The following is a 17,342-nucleotide window of genomic DNA, read 5'->3' as shown; positions in this document are numbered from 1 at the left end:
GACAAACACTTGCTCATTCAAATTATAGGTTCATCCTTTGCAGAATGTGGGTAACATCAGACTTTTCTGATTCAGGAATAACTTTTTTTAGAACACTGATTTATTCAATATAAGTACATGGTTTTTATGTGACTGCATGATATGTTGTATTGTTGTTGTTTTTTCCCTGACACCAAATGCATGGTATTTTCTGAGACCAACCAATTCTCCAATTCTCTGACACCAGCGGGGTATACAACAATTCAGTTCAATTCTCACATTAACCTCCAGAGTTAGGGCAGAACCCACCGATTGCCCGCACTTTAGACACTAACTAAGGAACAGCCAAATGGAAGAGATTCATAGAGTAATGGGCAGGGGGGGCACAGAGCTTCCATGCACTCTCTGGGCTCACCACCCATCAACATGTTCACCAACTGGAAGCTCACTAAATCCTGTTGTTTAGAATTTTTATTGAGATTTCATGATGTGGGATGATTGGCTGAATCATTGGCCATCATTAAGTAGGTTCAATCTCTAACCCCTCTCCCCATTTCCAAGGTGGGAAGTGGGGCTGAATATTCAGACTCTAATCGCTTGGGTGTTTTTTCTGGCAACCAGCCTCCATCCTGAAGCTATCTCTATTTCTCCTACCCCTGCATAAGGCCAGGAATTAGCTCATTCGCTAGCATACCAAAGACAACATCGCTCAGGAGTTTTGAAGGGTTTTAGGAGCTCTGTGCCAGGAACCAGGGACAAATCCCAAATACTTATTGCATTATATCACATATATCCACAGTGTTACTTCTCCGTCTATGAAACGCTACCTATAAACTCCAGAGTAAAAGTTTCATCCAATTTATTTTCCTAATCATTGGACTCCTTCTTTTGCAAATTTAACTAACCTGAGTACTTCTCCATTTGTACAATATAATCAGGAAAAGCACAAAGAACAATGATAATCAGCCAGTGTAAAGAATAAAGGTTTTTTTTTTCTTAAGAATTGAGAATCAGCAAATTCAATGAGTTATTTGTATCAGTTTGGATACAAGAAATGAGAGTATTGCTATATTTAATGACTCTTGGGACTTTGTGGGCATACATGATGGCATAAAAATAATCTGGCAGTGAGCAGTGCAATAGGTAATCCAAATTCCTGGTAGAGTGGCTGTACTTCTTAAAATATCACAAAGGATAAAAGGAATTTATTACATAGATAACACAAAGAACCTCAGTGACTATTTGATTTAACACCTTTAAGTTCTAGATAATAAAACTGAGCCACAGAACATTAACTAGTAACTTACAAGATTTAGACAGAGAGAACTAGAAACCAACTCTCTTGACTTATACTTCAGTGCTATATGTCATTCTGCAAAGCTTTGTGCCATATCACCCCAACCTTACTCCACCCCCATGACTTGGAACACATTTAGAGGTAAACCTTCATAAAGCCTTTTTTCTTCCAGGTTTTTGTTGCTTTTTATTTTGCATTTCCTGTTTCTCTTTAATTTAGGATAAATTATGGAAAAGGAGAACTGATCCAGATATTCATTTAAAACTCAAAAAAATGGTGATTGGTTTATTTTTTAACTTGACTAAGCGTTTAAGTTTGCTCATCTTCTGTGCTAGATGAGCTGTTTCTGCCCCCACCCCCACCGCAGACCCCCACCATCACCTTGTCATTGGAGACATCATTTTTCACTGCTCTTTTTGGCAGACCTTCAAGTAGGTTTTAGTCTTCTACATTTTTCTAATTGTATGCGGGATATATCCTGTTGCCCGGCGAGGTGAATGCTTTAGGTATGTCTGACTGTTCAAAAGTAAATAATTGCCAAATTGCTCCAGGCACACATACGACTTAAAATAAATATAATACTGAAAGAATTTATTTTAGGAAATTTTTGTTGGTCAAAGATCCAATAACACATTCCCCCCAAATCTGAATATATCAGCATGTGTGTTTCTAAATGCATTAACTTGGTAGTTATCAACATAGAAAAGCTAAAAAGAAAAAATTGTACCACCATTAATTTTTCTAAATAAATTTATTTATTTATTATTTTTACTTATTTATTTTTGGCTGTGTTGGGTCTTCGTTGCTGCGCGTGGGCTTTCCCTAGTTGTGGCGAGCGGGGGCTACTCTTCGTTGCGGTGGCTTCTCGTCGCAGAGCATGAGCTCTAGGCACACGGGCTCAGTAGTTATGGCTCGTGGGCTCTGAGCGCAGGCTCAATAGTTGTGACGCACGGGCCTAGTTGCTCCACGGCATGTGGGATCTTCCCGGACCAGGGCTCGAACCGTGTCCCCTGCATTGGCAGGCGGATTCTTAGCCACTGCACCACGAAGGAAGCCCTCACCATTAATTTTAAAAGCAAAGTCCAGCATTATAAATGATTTCAAAACATGTCAATGGTTTTCATGTTAAGTTTCATAAATATGAACTGAATATAAAATAATGTTCAAATAATAATTTTATTTTATTTTTTAATTCATAGGAAGTTAATTGCATTGAAATAAGATGTAGGCAGAACTCACATTATAAAGTGGCTGGGTTTGTTTAAACTATGTATATTAAATTTTGATGAGCACAGTCATAGTTCCCCATTGAATTGCTTTAAAATTGAAGGGTGCTTTATCACTATCTCTGTTGTTGTTGATTATTTTATTTTTAGTCAGTACCATCATAATAAGAATTCAGCTTTACCTTATCTAACCACTAAGCCTTTTTGTCAAGTAATTAGACTTCATAAGTAACTATAGTAAATAAGTGCTCCAGGGAAACAGTGAAAAATCTTTTTTTAAAGCCAAGGATCACCTTTTAATTTATCTGTCTTATAAGTTAGAAGTTTTTCTTGTTGACACAAGGGTCCTATTGTCAAGTTGGAATATTCTGGGAAAGAGATAGAATAAAGTGAGTTTGGTCACATTATTTAAGGGTGGTCAATTCCAGCTACAAGCTTTGTTTAAAATTCACTGCCTCTGCTTCTGTTGGATTTTGACCGATTCTCCTGAGTATTATATAGGGTAAAAGTCTGCTATTTGGCTACTAAAGTGAAGCCCAGCCCAGTTTCCAGTTGGAACACAGGGGCCAGAGCTAGAGGTGCCAAAGAAAGAGCGACGGGCAGCAGTCAGACGCTTGGTCAGCTCTTTCTGTCCTCTGTGCCATTCAAGGATGCTCAGAGTGGGAATAGAACCTCGTTACAGCCCTGACTTCTTCAGTAGAAACTTTGCTAGCCCTCTGGGTCCCCGAGGACTCAAAACCACTTATTTTTAGGAATGTAACTGTATTAGTGCATGTGTGCTTCAGTCACTGACTCATTCTGGAATGGGAATAATTTCAGGATTCATCATCCACTCATTCATCCAGAGCTGAACAATAACCTCAAGTTTAACTCTGTAAAATATCAGAGAAATGAAATTTGAAAGGAAGGCATATGTTTGTATTAAAGTTGCAATATTTTTTTCCCTACAAAGATCTAGTCCAGCTATTGCAATTGTCAGCTCAAAACTACGATTTATAGTTTCTAACAGTCCACCCTTTAAATAGAAGCAACAAATTACTGCAAACTTCAATTTTCACTGCTTTTCATTTAATTCACCATTTCAGCCCCACTGGCCCCAGCTTCTCGACTATGTCGTTACGTTATACTATTACCATCTCTTTCAATTTGTGCTCCATTATGCTCATATATACATATATGTGTGTATATATGTGTCTGTGTATGTATACGTTATTTTCTATAAAGCACAGTGTTACCTATGCCTCCATATTGTTCTCCATTTCTTTCATATTTTAGAAGTCCATTTAGATGTTCTAAGAAAGATGAGTAGTCTTCAAACAACATTCAATAACCATAATATCATCCATAATGACACCTCTTTTTACCTTTTGTGTAACATTGCGTAAAGAGCCTGACAGAGTTTTGTAAACATTTGTATTGAGAAAGTGCGAAGCTACATCTTTATAATAACGATGACAATAATGAACATTTTCTACAGGATTATTCTCCCATAGATAGCTATATAAAAGGAGTTCCAGGAGTTGACATATAAAATTTCATTATTGATATCCTTTTGAAATTAGAAAGTTTTTAGAATAGTTTTTGAAATTAGAAAGATTTCACAAATGATGTGCTATGTTCTCTCTCTCTCTCCCTTTCTCCTTCCTTCTTTTTTATTTCATTTCTAGTAAAGACCTCTGGAATATATTACTTAACCCTAGAGCTATCACTATCCTTAAGATGTATGAAGCGTCCTCAGTTAATCAGAATCACAGAAACATCATCTCCCAGGGCCAGAAGAAATTCCAAAGGAAACCCACATAACACTTTACTAGGAAACCAGAAAATGCTGTCAGGTAAACCCTTATTAGTTGAACACAGACTTTGCAGCCAGACTACCTGGGTTTGAATTCTAGCTCTGACACTTAACCAGCTGGTTGAATCTGGGTAAATTATTTAATCCGTCTCTGTGCCTATTTCCTCATCTGAAAATCGAGATAATAATAAAATCTATCTCACAGGGTTGTTTTGAGGTTTAAATAAATTCATATTTGTAAAATGACAAAAACAATAGAGCCTGGTACATAGTAAGTTCTACATAAGCTTTTGCTGTATTATCATTATTATTATTGTTCAATATATGAGACTAATATAATAACCTTTACATCTTCCCCAGAGAGCAAGATAAGAATATAAAGTACCAAGTTATCCTAGATGCTGAACATTCAAAATAACAGCACACTAAATGAGAACCGTTTGAGAGAAAATTATCTACCTGATTTAATAGGTTGTTCTCTTGTTAAAGGCATCCTTCCCTTTCAGAGGTTCACTCTTGAGCTCAAATTAAATTTCTGTCCTCTCTGGAGTTGTAGAAAGCTATTAAATACCCTTTTTCTATTATAATCTTTCCAACACTTGAAACTAAGAACTTTTCGGTTATCCTTACTGATGTCAGCATCACATTACTTCAAGAAAATGAACTCTTCAACCACTTCAACCATAATGACTCTGTCTCCTTTCTGATGGAGCTGCTCACAGCCATACAATGGACCTTGTCATTACTTTGAGTTAGTTCTTGGACTCTCAGAATACTCTTTTAGATGACAGTTTTCTTTCTTTTCAACTACAACTGGTCTTGACCCACAGCGTAGTCTTCCCATCCTCAACACATCCTGCCCCTCAGCTCTCTGCCTCTTTTGCCTCATCTCTCTGTATTTTGGCTCCACTCACAGTGTCTGAGTAAAGATGGAAGGAGGACTCTTGCTGGGGAGGGAGGCACTGAAAGATGGGGCTGTGGGTGCCAGACTGTTTATCAGGAGAATCTAAAGCAGAAAAGGCAAAGAAGAATCCAATAATGGAAGAGAAAGCAAAAGCTTATGAGCCAGTGAAATGGTACAATGCATCAGGTTTGACGGATGAAGCTAAGCGGGAAAATAAATCACAAGGTCAGAAGTAAGGAGAGCTAGGAACACGACAGGATGGAGCCTAGGATGGACTAGGGCACCCATTTCAACTAAGGCCAAGAACAGTTCAGAAGTGTTGGTGGCCTGGTGTTAAGGGCTTCTGACTCCAGGTTTCAGGGATGGGTCTAAAGCTTAAAGGAACCATGAGACATCCAATGCCCACTCCGCCTGGGCCCCGTTGTCAGCTGCAAGAGAAGAGCTTTCACTGACCTCCCATCTCATTTGTCCCCACGTTCTTGAGCTAAATCTACCTCATCAAAAGCCAGTTCAGGGCTTCCCTGGTGGCACAGTGGTTGAGAGTCTGCCTGCCAATGCAGGGGACACGGGTTCGTGCCCCGGTCCGGGAAGATCCCACATGCTGCGGAGCGGCTGGGCCCGTGAGCCATGGCCGCTGAGCCTGTGCGTCCGGAGCCTGTGCTCCGCAACGGGAGAGGCCACAGCAGTGAGAGGCCCCCATACCGCAAAAAAAATAATAATAATAAAAAATTAAAATAAATTAAAAAATAAAATAAAAAATGAAAATGCTAACCATCAAAAAAAAAAAGCCAGTTCAACATTTTCCTTATAATCTGATATATTTGCTCCCATTCCCAGGCTGCCTAGGTGTATATATTTATATATATATATTTAAATATGTATATTTAAAGGTCTGTTGTTTTGTATGTATGCTAATACCCAACAATCATTTTATTCACTTTTAATTGACTGCATATCACATTCACCATTATTCCTGACAATCCCAGATGTTCTCTATTCTAATATACCACTGGAAAAGTTGAAAATGGAAATAAATTTGTGGGTAATATGTTTTTTAAAAAGCCACGTTGAATTTTAAAAGGTTTGTCAAGGTTAAGGTTAAGACTTAGTTACTAGACATATGCATTGATGTAATATGGATGAAGCTGAGAACTGATGGAGTGTGTGTGATAAGGCAGAAACAGAAGACTGGGGATGGAGCCCTGAAAAACATACATGGTTGGGTGTCAAGAATTGTGTGTTTGTGCGTGTGTGTGTGTGTGTGTTTCAGGAGACATAGATAGATGAGTGTTACTTTTTCCTGGTCTAAGCTACTCACCAACTCCACACTCGGTTTTGAGAGTTTATAAAGAACAATGCAGAGAATGCTGCAAAGCCTCAGCATTTTTAATTCCTCCTTCTGAGATATTTCTTATAATGGCAAGTGTTAGGCTCCATGAGTTTTATGACATTTTCCTCAGGCCCCGCACTGCTGGTGAATGGGACCTGGGGCTTTCTGTCACATCTGCTTTCCTTGGCAGACTTTCAACTCAGAGCTGCACTGGGACACTCTGAAAACTTACTGAGGTCTTCCTCCTAGATCTCATAAAACAAATAGGATACTACTTGTGATTAAATGGTCCTCCAAAGAAATGTGTGTGTGTGTGTGTGTGTGTGTGTGTGTGTGTGTATTAGTGTTTCCATGTTCTAGCCGTAGTCCTGTACTTGCCCGCTGGCCTGGGGAAGCTAGTTATTTTTTCTGGGCCAAACTGCGATAGAGATATGAATGTATCTGAAATTTTTTAGCTATAACACTTTTCTAATTTCTTTCTGCAAATATGTAATAACAGGAGAATTTCTGGCAGAAATTAAACTGGGCAGAAAGCCCAAAGTTGACTAGTTTCACTTTCCAAACACACATTTTTGTGCAGTTCTAATTTTCACCTGCTCATGTGGTGTCCCGCTGAGCATTTTGGGGGATGAGCTGGATTTCATTGTGGCAGACTCACAGGTTCACAGGCAAGAAGTTTATTTTTGCTCCCTCCGGGAAGCTCTAATCCCAGATTTCACATTGCTGCTCTGCTTAAATAACTTCTGTTACAGAATGTGGAACTTGTTTTCTACTCTTTAAAAAGAAGTACGAGAGAGAAATTAAAATCTGTCAACAGGAACCATGAAAAGATGGGCATTGAATTTTGCAGTATTTTTGCAAGGAAGTTCCATTCAATAAATGCTTATTGGGCATACACTGTGTACAAGTCATGATGTTATATGTTAAATACCTGTGAAGTTGGCCATATTCATCTCTACTGTTGGTTTGCTTCTTGGCAATCTAGGAATTTTAGGTAATAATAAAAATTGAATAACCAGTTCTGCAAAAATGTTAGGAAAGTCTCTGGCACTCATTGTTAGGGAAAACACAAGCATGTCATGCTTAGAGGTGCATTATATTTCTTCTACCTTCACATAAGGGCCCACAAGGAGCACTTCTGGCCACTGTGTGATGGCCAGCCTTTCATATTCACAATGTGGGTGTTGCCATTTTGTAAACTGATGAAACTAAGAGATTCTTTGACTGAAATCATGGTGGACACGGTTATGCAGGCTACTAGAAGATTCAAGAGATGGAGACTGATGCTGAGTTCCTGGCTAGTGGTTGATAACCTGTAGTTGTAGTTAGGTGTCTAAAGTTTTAAAATAATCTTTAAAAACAAACAAGGAGATGCTTTAGAGTCTGATTTCCCTTTTAGGTAAGTTGTCCTAAAACAGTAGGAGGTCACACTAAAATGAAGTGATTTGTCCATCTGCCTAAGGCTTTTGGTACCTAAAGGGAGTAGCCTTGGAAAGTGATTCTATTTTAAAGCTGTGAAAGCCTAGCTTCATATGGAATTTTACAAAGAAGCCCAATATATAGTTTTAATTGCTTCTTACATTTCACTCCCCACAACTTTCCTCTTCTCACCTTCCACTACACTTGAGTTTAAATACCACTGGTCTAGGAAAATTTTGTTTGCAAGTTTTAATTAAATTCTCTGTTGTTCACAGATGTTACTGTCTTAATGTGCATGGAAAAGAGCAAGTTTCAATCTGAATAACATTTAAAGACTGATTTTTACACTACACCCTCTAAAAACAGGAGTGAAATAAACTCAGTTCCTCCACTTACGGGGCACTTACAGGATTAGGTTTTGAATCTAAGGGAAAAGAAACAAATGCCAATGCCAAATTTTTTAAGATAAGTAACTATAAATAAATTAAGGGATGATGAGACTAACTATGTATCCCGTGTGTATCTTAAGCAGGGAAGACTATTAAATTACTTCCACTCTTTGGACAGTTCTTAGGACCAGCATATCATTAGGAAACTGACATCATCTCTTTCTTTTGAAATTACAGTCTGTGTTGATATGCAGAGGATATTTAGGTCATGTTAATGGTGACAGGGAGAGTAACCCAGCACCTGGCCGATTCAAAGTTTTGATATATTAAAATCATTATAGCTTTAATTTATAAACATCCTTGTACGAAATTTAAAAGACTTAAATTCAAAATGTATACAGCACTATCTAGTGTCCCCTGCAATTACGGGGGACAATAATCAGAAAGGAGTTGTGACAGTACAAACATTTGACAAGTGCTGATTACCTTTCATTTTAGAGCATGTTAGAAGAACCAGAGCTTTGGTAAGAAAAACAGATTCTTAATATTTTTGCTTAACATTCACAGTTTTATCTTCCTACCCAGGAAACATTTAAATGATTGAAGATCACATCGTTTGCCAAGTGTTTATTTCTTTAGGTAGAATTTTTCTAAGTACATCACTGCTCTGAAAGAGTGAATTTACTTCCAAAGGTGTCTTTTATTCAGCAAGCAAAATGTTGCATTATTTAAGCATTTTCACTTTTCTCCTTGATTGCTTAGCTTTTCCAGATAATGTTCAGTAAAGAAAGTATATGGAATTCGTGTGCTTTCCTTTCTTTGATCAAGTCTATCAGCCATTAAGCTCAAAAGAAAACCATATCAAAATATGCTGTTATTTGTGGACTTAGGCAGAGAAAGCATTTTAAACAAAGACTTACTTAAGGTCATTGAAAAGAGTTTGTGTAAATTCAAAGACTGAATTTCTCTAAGACAAAAGGTGGACTGAATTAAATACATTTTATTAGTCAAAGGAAAAGAATGATTAGTAAGAGAGAAGCTGCCACAGCATTAATTGTCTAAGTCATTGAGAGTCAGAGTTTAGTGATTTGCTTTCTTTTAATATCCTTTGTCAGAATACATCTCAGATGCTAACCTTAATGGAGAGGTGAAAGAGGATGAAGAATTGAGGAATTCCTAAAAATGGATCTGGAAACGTCTGGCTTTTCCAGACTGCAGCTAGCATAGAACTTATTTAAGGTAATAGTAACTAAGTAACTTTCCTACCCTGCCCACGCTCAAACAGTTTAAACGTAGGCATGCTGGGAAGATGTTTTTCAAAGCTGCAAATTATTAAATGTTCATCTGCATTTTATTACTGTTGCTTGTTTTTGATCTGTTGAGTGACAACAGGATACTTGGAACTAAACGAAACAGTTCAGTACACATGAACTAACTTCGTGTGGATTTTTTAAAAGCCTATGAGAAGCAAAAGTCGATTATTTTAGGGAAAGACAAATTCTAAGCTGGTAATCAGTAGGAATAAAAAAAGAGTATATTAGGAAATAATGAGTGAGAAAAAGAATTTATATCAAAGAGGTAACAACTTAGGGAGAGGTGAATAATGTAGAATGATACCAACTTTGAAGATTTTCTAGAACAGAGACTTTAGGAAAAAAGGGATGGAAATCAATTTAAACAGAAGGAATACACAGATTAAATAGAAAGAATACCTATATTCAAACTAACCAAATATTAAAACACCTCTTCCTTTAGCAGTTATCGAACACCTAAATAAGGTTCTTAGTAGGGGTACAGAGGTGCCTAGCAATGCAGAGGTACTTAGTAGAGCAACCGTGGAATGGATCATAAGTGAGGGATCCAGGAGCCTTCTATTCTTTGCCTTTGGTGGGTGGTGACAAGGACAGCAGAGACTTAAGTAGCGGCCCAGTCATCCCCGCCTGACTGGTGCAGGCCAGGGTTCATTGTGCCAAGCCCACTGTTCAGAGACCCTATAGGAAAATGAAAAATGTGAATAACTTTGAGTCATGGTGTCATGATTTTACCTAAAAAACAGAGAGCAGGGGAAAACATGAGGAACCATCGCAGGGAGAAAAGGAGCAGATCTGTCCCTATAGTGGGCCATACTAGGGTGATTTTCATGAACTTTACATTTTCAGGGGACTTCCCTCTTCTTCGCTGGTGAAAAATTAGTAGCTCATTGGCTAGTGCCAAAAACACAGATAGACTAACACTTTGATATCATATACATTGACATTCTTCTCTTTTACATATATTTTCTCCATTCCTATGGCCATATGAGCAGGACTGTGCCAACTTCCTTGCCCTAATCTCTTACTGTAATTATCTATTCTTTCACAGTCTATTGCGTTCTCCTTGTTTCAAGCAACATGGCAGATACGTGGCTTATAAAGAGGAATGGAATATCATTATAGCCTTTAGATTCATATGGACCAGAGTCAAGTCCTATCCTTTCTACTTACTAGCTTTGAGATTTGGGAAAATTTCATAACTTTTATTATCTCAGACTTGTATCATGTCAGATTATCTGGAAAATAATATCTAGGATATATAATAACACCTAAGGTGACTGGAGGTTAGTGAGCGTATATTATTTACTATGTGCAAGATACTATGTAAAACCCCTTACTTTAATAAGATCTCCTTCAGTCCTCACAGACAATCAGATTCTTGTATCATTCTCATGTTATAGCTAAGAAGAAGGAGGCTTCGAGAGGTTAAGAAATTTGCTTAAAGTCAAAAGTAAGTGTCAGAGATAGAATAAATATTGGGCTTTCTGGGTCCAGAGTAGATGGTCAGTCTCCCTGTGGGTCTGCCTGCTGCGGGATGAAACCAAGACAGAACCCAGCGTAAAACAGGTTTCCTGAATGAACTTAACCCTGTGCTGGAGGAGCATGCATGTGGGTGGAACGTGAGAGAAGAAGGGAAGACAGAGAGATTCAATGATACACTAAAAAGTAACAAGTAATACAGACAGAAGTGTAATTTTTAAATGTTGGGAAAGCACAGCAGAGGGAGCTACTCACTGCCTAGATTAAGTGGGGAAAAATCTGAAGAGAAATTGAGCCACTGTGAGGATACATGTGAGGGACTTTTCAACCCCATCAAATCTGATTGGTCTTGATCTATTTTAATTCAGTTTCATCTCAGTATAAATAAATGTGATTTGGGGGATGGGGTTGTGGAGTGTGTGCTACCAAGTTCCTCAGGATTCCCCACCTAAGGAGGACTCCATTTGGTATGTCTTCAGAAAAGGTAACTTCCTTAGCAGGGCCAGCCATCTGGGCAATTTTTTATTCCTAAATCAGCATGTCGAAACGGTGCAACCTGTTGTATTTCTGTTTTTAGAGATAAGGCCAGATTAACACTTAGAATGCTGTATTTCTTGAGGAGATCTCTCTGGTGTTTTTCTTTTCCTCTCTCTTCAGGTAGAGCAGGACTAAATACAATGGCGAGTAATCTGTGCCCTGCCCTGAGCGCTGTGCTTGGCCAACAGCAGATGAGTAGTAGAGGCTTACTGAATGTGTGCCTAAAGCCTTAAGAGGAGAATTTACCAGATACTCTTATTGTATACCTGGGATGCAGATTTAAACAAGAGGAAACTTTGATGGACGCATGCCACCACCTCCCATGCCTTGAGGCAAAACGAATCAATAGAAATGAGAGCAGTGGACCTTGCTTCACATTTTCCTTCCCTTATAGTAAAGTTTGTCTCTCTCCCTACTGGTTTGTATCAATACCTAACCCCATCTCAAGTTTGATCTCTATAGTGACCAAAGAAATATAACTGAAAAATTTGCTTTGATTTTTAATTCTAAACTCAAGCTTATAAGGACAAAAAAGGATTCACTTAGAGACATAGAAATTCAACTTATTGGTTTCCCTTTGATTTATCCCTATATCCACTGAAATAAAGGATTTGTGTGTAGATATTTAGGAAACAGAAAGGAGAATTCATACCCTTAATTTAAAATTTACTTTATAATGTTATATTTTAATGAAAAATACTTACATAAGAGACTGTGTAGAGTTAAATAGCCTTGTACTCAGAAATACCTGAACTTGGGGCTTCCCTGGTGGCGCAATGGTTGAGAGTCCGCCTACCGATGCAGGGGACGCGGGTTCGTGCCCCTGTCCGGGAGGATCCCACATGCTGCGGAGCGGCTGGGCCCATGGGCCATGGCGTCCGGAGCCTGTGCTTCGCAACGGGAGAGGCCACAACAGTGAGAGGCCCGCGTACCGCAAAAAAAAAAAAAAAAAAAAAAAAAGAAATACCTGAACTTAATTCCAAGCTGAGCCACTTACTATATGATATTTACCTTTTTAAATGTTACTTTCACCTCAGTAAACTGGAAATAATACCACCCATCAGATATAGTTGTTATAAGAATTAGATGTAAAATGTAGATGTGTAAGAATACATGTAAAATGATTAATGCATAATTGATACTCATTAACAGATGGTTGTCATTGTTATAATGCAACATAAGTCTGATTGTGCTAGGGAAGTGCCTAACAAGAGACTTATATTGTAAAAATATGCATCATCTATAAGCATTTAATAGTTTTAATTTATTTGACTATTTCAAAGGAATTTAAGTCATTTTATTCAATTATTGATTTTTTAACTGGACAATTCCTTAACTAAACTAAGCAATTAATTAATTTAATAGCAATATGAATGAATTTTCAAATATGCCCAAACTAGCAATATTAACCTACTAATGATTATTTAATTTCTGTCTAACTTCTGTACATTTATAACTGCTCTCGTAACAGAAGCACTTCTTGTGAGATGATAGGGGCTGCAGAAAACAGAAGACAAGTCTATATAAGAAAAACTTACTACAATTAGAAATGGCAGTTCTGTTACTCAAAGAGATTACTATCTAAATGGACATTTATGCTGAGTCTTATCTATAAGTAGGTGGACATTTATTCTTTGGGGTGTAAAGAAATTCAAAGATGTTTCCATCACAGGGTAGTTTGTGTATATGAATCTGTGAGATTAGGGGGAGCTAGAACTGAAATATGCCTTAAGAAGAATTTACTGTGTAGTGATTTCTGACTTGGTCAGGTGTATGTGTATGTACAGTGGATGTTTGTATTAGTTTCCTGTTGCTGTTGTAACAAATTACTGCAAACAATTGTAAGCACAAACAATTGGGCTTATAATAGCACAAATCCATTATATTATAGTTCTGGAGATCCAAAATCAAAAATGAGTTTTGCTGGGTCAAAATCAAGGTGTTGGCTGGGGCCCCACTCCTCCTAAAAGCTCTATGAGGGAGGTTGCCTGTTTCCTTCCTTGCCTTTTCCAGCTTTTAGAATCCACCTACATTCCTAGACTCATGGGACCTTTCCTCCACTTTCAAAGCCAGTAGTTTAGATTCTGCAATGCATCTCTCTCTCTCTCTCTCTCTCTTTCTTTTTCTTCCTCTCCCTCTTCTTCTCCCTCCCCCACTTCTCCTTCTCCTTCTTCTTTTTCTTCTTCTTCTTCCCTCTCTCTCTCCTTCTGTCATTACCCCTCCTTTCTGATTCTGACTCTCCTGCCCCTCTTTCACTTATAAGAACCCTTGTGACTACATTGAACCCACCTGGACAATCCAGGATACTCTCCCCATCTCAAAATCCTTAACTTAATCACATCTGCAAAGTCCCTTTTGCCATGTAATGTAGCGTATTCACAAATTCTGGGAATAAGGGTGTGCACATCTTTGGAGGACCAATATTTTGTTTACCACATTGCTAAATCTTGTCGTTTTCCTCTGTCAGGCAACTGGATGTATAGGATCTCTTCCAGTACCCGGTGAATTAGGAGAATAGTGGTTATGTAAGGAGGCAAGAACTAATCCTTTTTATTACCCTGAGAGATGATCTGTTTTTGTTAATGTATAAATCATGCTAATCAGATGAATGGATGGATTTTGGGGAAGGTGACAGTAGTACACACAACACAATGCATTTTTTGGGAGTGGGACCATAGGGAAGTTAGTTTAAAAGGTGGAATCTGATTCACTGGGTTCGTATGCTGGAGAGACGGCACAGTATAGCTTTCGTGCCATCATGGCATACACTTTACTCTTTGCCCTTCCTCTCCATGTTTTTTAAAAACTGTAAATTAATGCAAGATTGTGCTATACACTTGCTCTTTCATTTTATTCTCCGTTTCTTGGCTTCATAATATTCAAATGAGGGTAAAATATATAAAACTCAAATTGATTACAAATTTGACTTGGCAGCAGCATTCTGAATGTTTAAAAGACATGAATTTTATTATTAGCTGAGGGATATGCAAATATTATAAATTATAGAAAATTTATTCATGCTAATGGCTCTGAGTCTATGGTATGTCCATCGGTATGATATGCTGTACACAAATCCGAGCTGGGGTATAGATCATATATTTAGATTTGATAGAATTTAGCTCGTCATTCTCCCAATTTAGTTCTCAATCAATTTTCTGAGTTCAAAGCAGTTGACTTCTTTATAATGCATCCAGATTATAATAGCAAGGCTATTGATATGTCACCAAAAGTACGCTTGCCTCCTTGAAGCTGGCATCTATATTTGCCTCAGCTTTGTGGGCTTCCATGTGACACCCCAGCTCATTCTCTGCCTGGCTTTTAGTTTGGACTAAATAAAGGCTTCCCGAATTGATTTTAGAAAATTTCCAAGAAAAAAATCATTAAATTCTCATTTTTCTGCTCGAGAGTTCAAATTACTATTGAACCTTACAGTTTCTTTTGAGTCATACTTATACATCGGATTAGTTATCCAGGACTATTTGTTTATTGTATATATTTTATTGCACAGGCAATGAGTCAGTTAACAACAAAAAAGGCATCTTTTTGTTGTTTGAATTTTCCTTCATCTGTTTCCTTGAGCAAGTGATTGTTTGGGTTTGTCTTTTGGTTTCTGGACTCTCGTACTTCTTGAGATGTAGCATAGAATTGTACTTAAGTCACAGAACCTGGAGCCAGACTGTCTAGCTCCCCTTCCAGCTCTGAAACTCACCAGCCACATGATCTTGAGCAAGTTTTACAATCTCTTCTATGTCTCTGTTTCCTTATCTGTAAAATGGAGATTAAAAATAAATATAGTCTCTACCTCATAGGGTGGTTGAGACCATTAAAAAGACTAACTAGTCTGACACATAGAATGCAACTTATACATATTTGCTATTACTTTTTTACTTGTGAATCATTGTTTCAAGTCCTTTATCTGTCTTTTCAATAACGTTAGTTTTTTTTTCCAACCAATATTCTTTACAGAAAATTAACACTTCAACCTATGTATTATAATTGTCCCTTTTCCATTTTCCTTTTGCCGTATAAATTTTTTGAAAGATTTTTTCACTTTGAATTTTCATGCTTTGAAAGTCCAACTAAAATCATTTTATGAATTACTTATATCTCTCTAAGAATTGTTCATCATTTTAAAAAGCATTTAAGTCCTTGTCTAATACTTCATGTGTAATATGCAGTGTGGTGAGGAACTCTGAATGTTTTCCTCAAAATCATTACCTACTTTTCCCAACATGACTTGTTGGTAATTCTGCTGTTTCCTCCCACTTCTGCATTGTTCCCTCTTCCACATAGTCACATGGCCAACTCCTTCGTGTTTCAGTGCAAATGTTCCACTTCTCAGGATGCCTTCCAGATACCTAGCTCACTGACACACCCAGGTGGATTAGGTTCTCCCCCGTAGGCTCCCAACTCACCTGGTGCAAAACCATAAACTCCTTGGGCTATAATTGCCTGTTTCTCTTGCCAACTAGACTGAAATCTCTGGAGCATAGTGAATGTGTCTTATGCTTATTGTAGATAATCAATATCTATTTAATAATAATGAATAAGTATATTAAAATAAACCTTATTAATTATATAATTCAAATAATTTATTTTTGAAGTTTCATATGGCAAAGATGGAAGAAAGTTAAAGTCATCCACAGCGATTACAGTCCCATAAAATTCTTCTTCTTGTTACAGATGCTCTTTATATGTTTCTGTACTACGCTAGTCAGCATGTAGAGTCACATCGTTGTTACAACTTCATAGTGGGGCAGCATCTTCTATCTACAGAATAGCTCTCTATTTCATTTAACATATTTTGTCTTTAATGCTACTTTGCATGAAAGGAATATAGTCATGATAACTTCTCTTCATTTATTTTTGCCTCACAATTTCTTGACCAATATTTTCTTTTTAAATTTTGTGTCTTGCAGGTGGCATATGGTTGGATTTATTTGTCTTTGTCTTTTAGGGTGAAGTTTGACCCGTGTTTATTTACCTTTGGTTTTACACTATTACATTTGGTTTTCTTTGTTAAGGCTCTTTGTTTTCTTTTTTGGCTGACTTTTGTTAAACGGACTGTGTTTGGCTTTTTGTTGACTTCTCACATGAGTAACAACTTGAATTCACATAGAGTAGTCCTCAAAACTAAAATTTCGGTAACAAGTAATCAGTTCTCTAACTGCTTTTCGTGTTCAATGTGATAAAGAAGATACCTCAGGATTTCTGAATTTTGTTTCTTCATCACAGAAACTCTTCATGTGTCTGGGTAATTGTAGAACTTTTCTTTTTCCTTGATTCTGAAATGTTTTACTAGGATCTGCTGATATATTGGTGTTTTAAAATTAATTTTATCCCTATATTATGGTAAATACTTTAAATCTATGCCCAAATTTTATCTTCAGCAAAAATTTCTTCTATTGTATTTCATTTGTTCTGCCCACTCTCCCTCCCTCCCACGGAAATGCTGTTATCTTCTAGTTTGAATTTTGCTGTCTGTTCTCTGTCTTTGTCATCTTCTTTCACATTGTTGTTAGTATGTTATTGGTTTTTCTCTTCTGCAGCATATATTACTCTATTAGCTGCCTTCAATGTGTATTTTAATTCTTCTAAGAAACCTTCAATACCCTTAGTTCTCTTCTCACCTTTGATAACTTTCCTTTCTTCTGATTTCACCACAGTTAGGAAA

Source organism: Delphinapterus leucas, chromosome 8 (genome assembly GCF_059928025.1).
Source record: "Delphinapterus leucas isolate spDelLeu-1000000601 "Yukka" chromosome 8, BTC_Dleu_Yukka2, whole genome shotgun sequence".
NCBI lineage: Eukaryota > Metazoa > Chordata > Mammalia > Artiodactyla > Monodontidae > Delphinapterus > Delphinapterus leucas.
Note: the sequence above shows the minus strand (reverse complement) of the source record.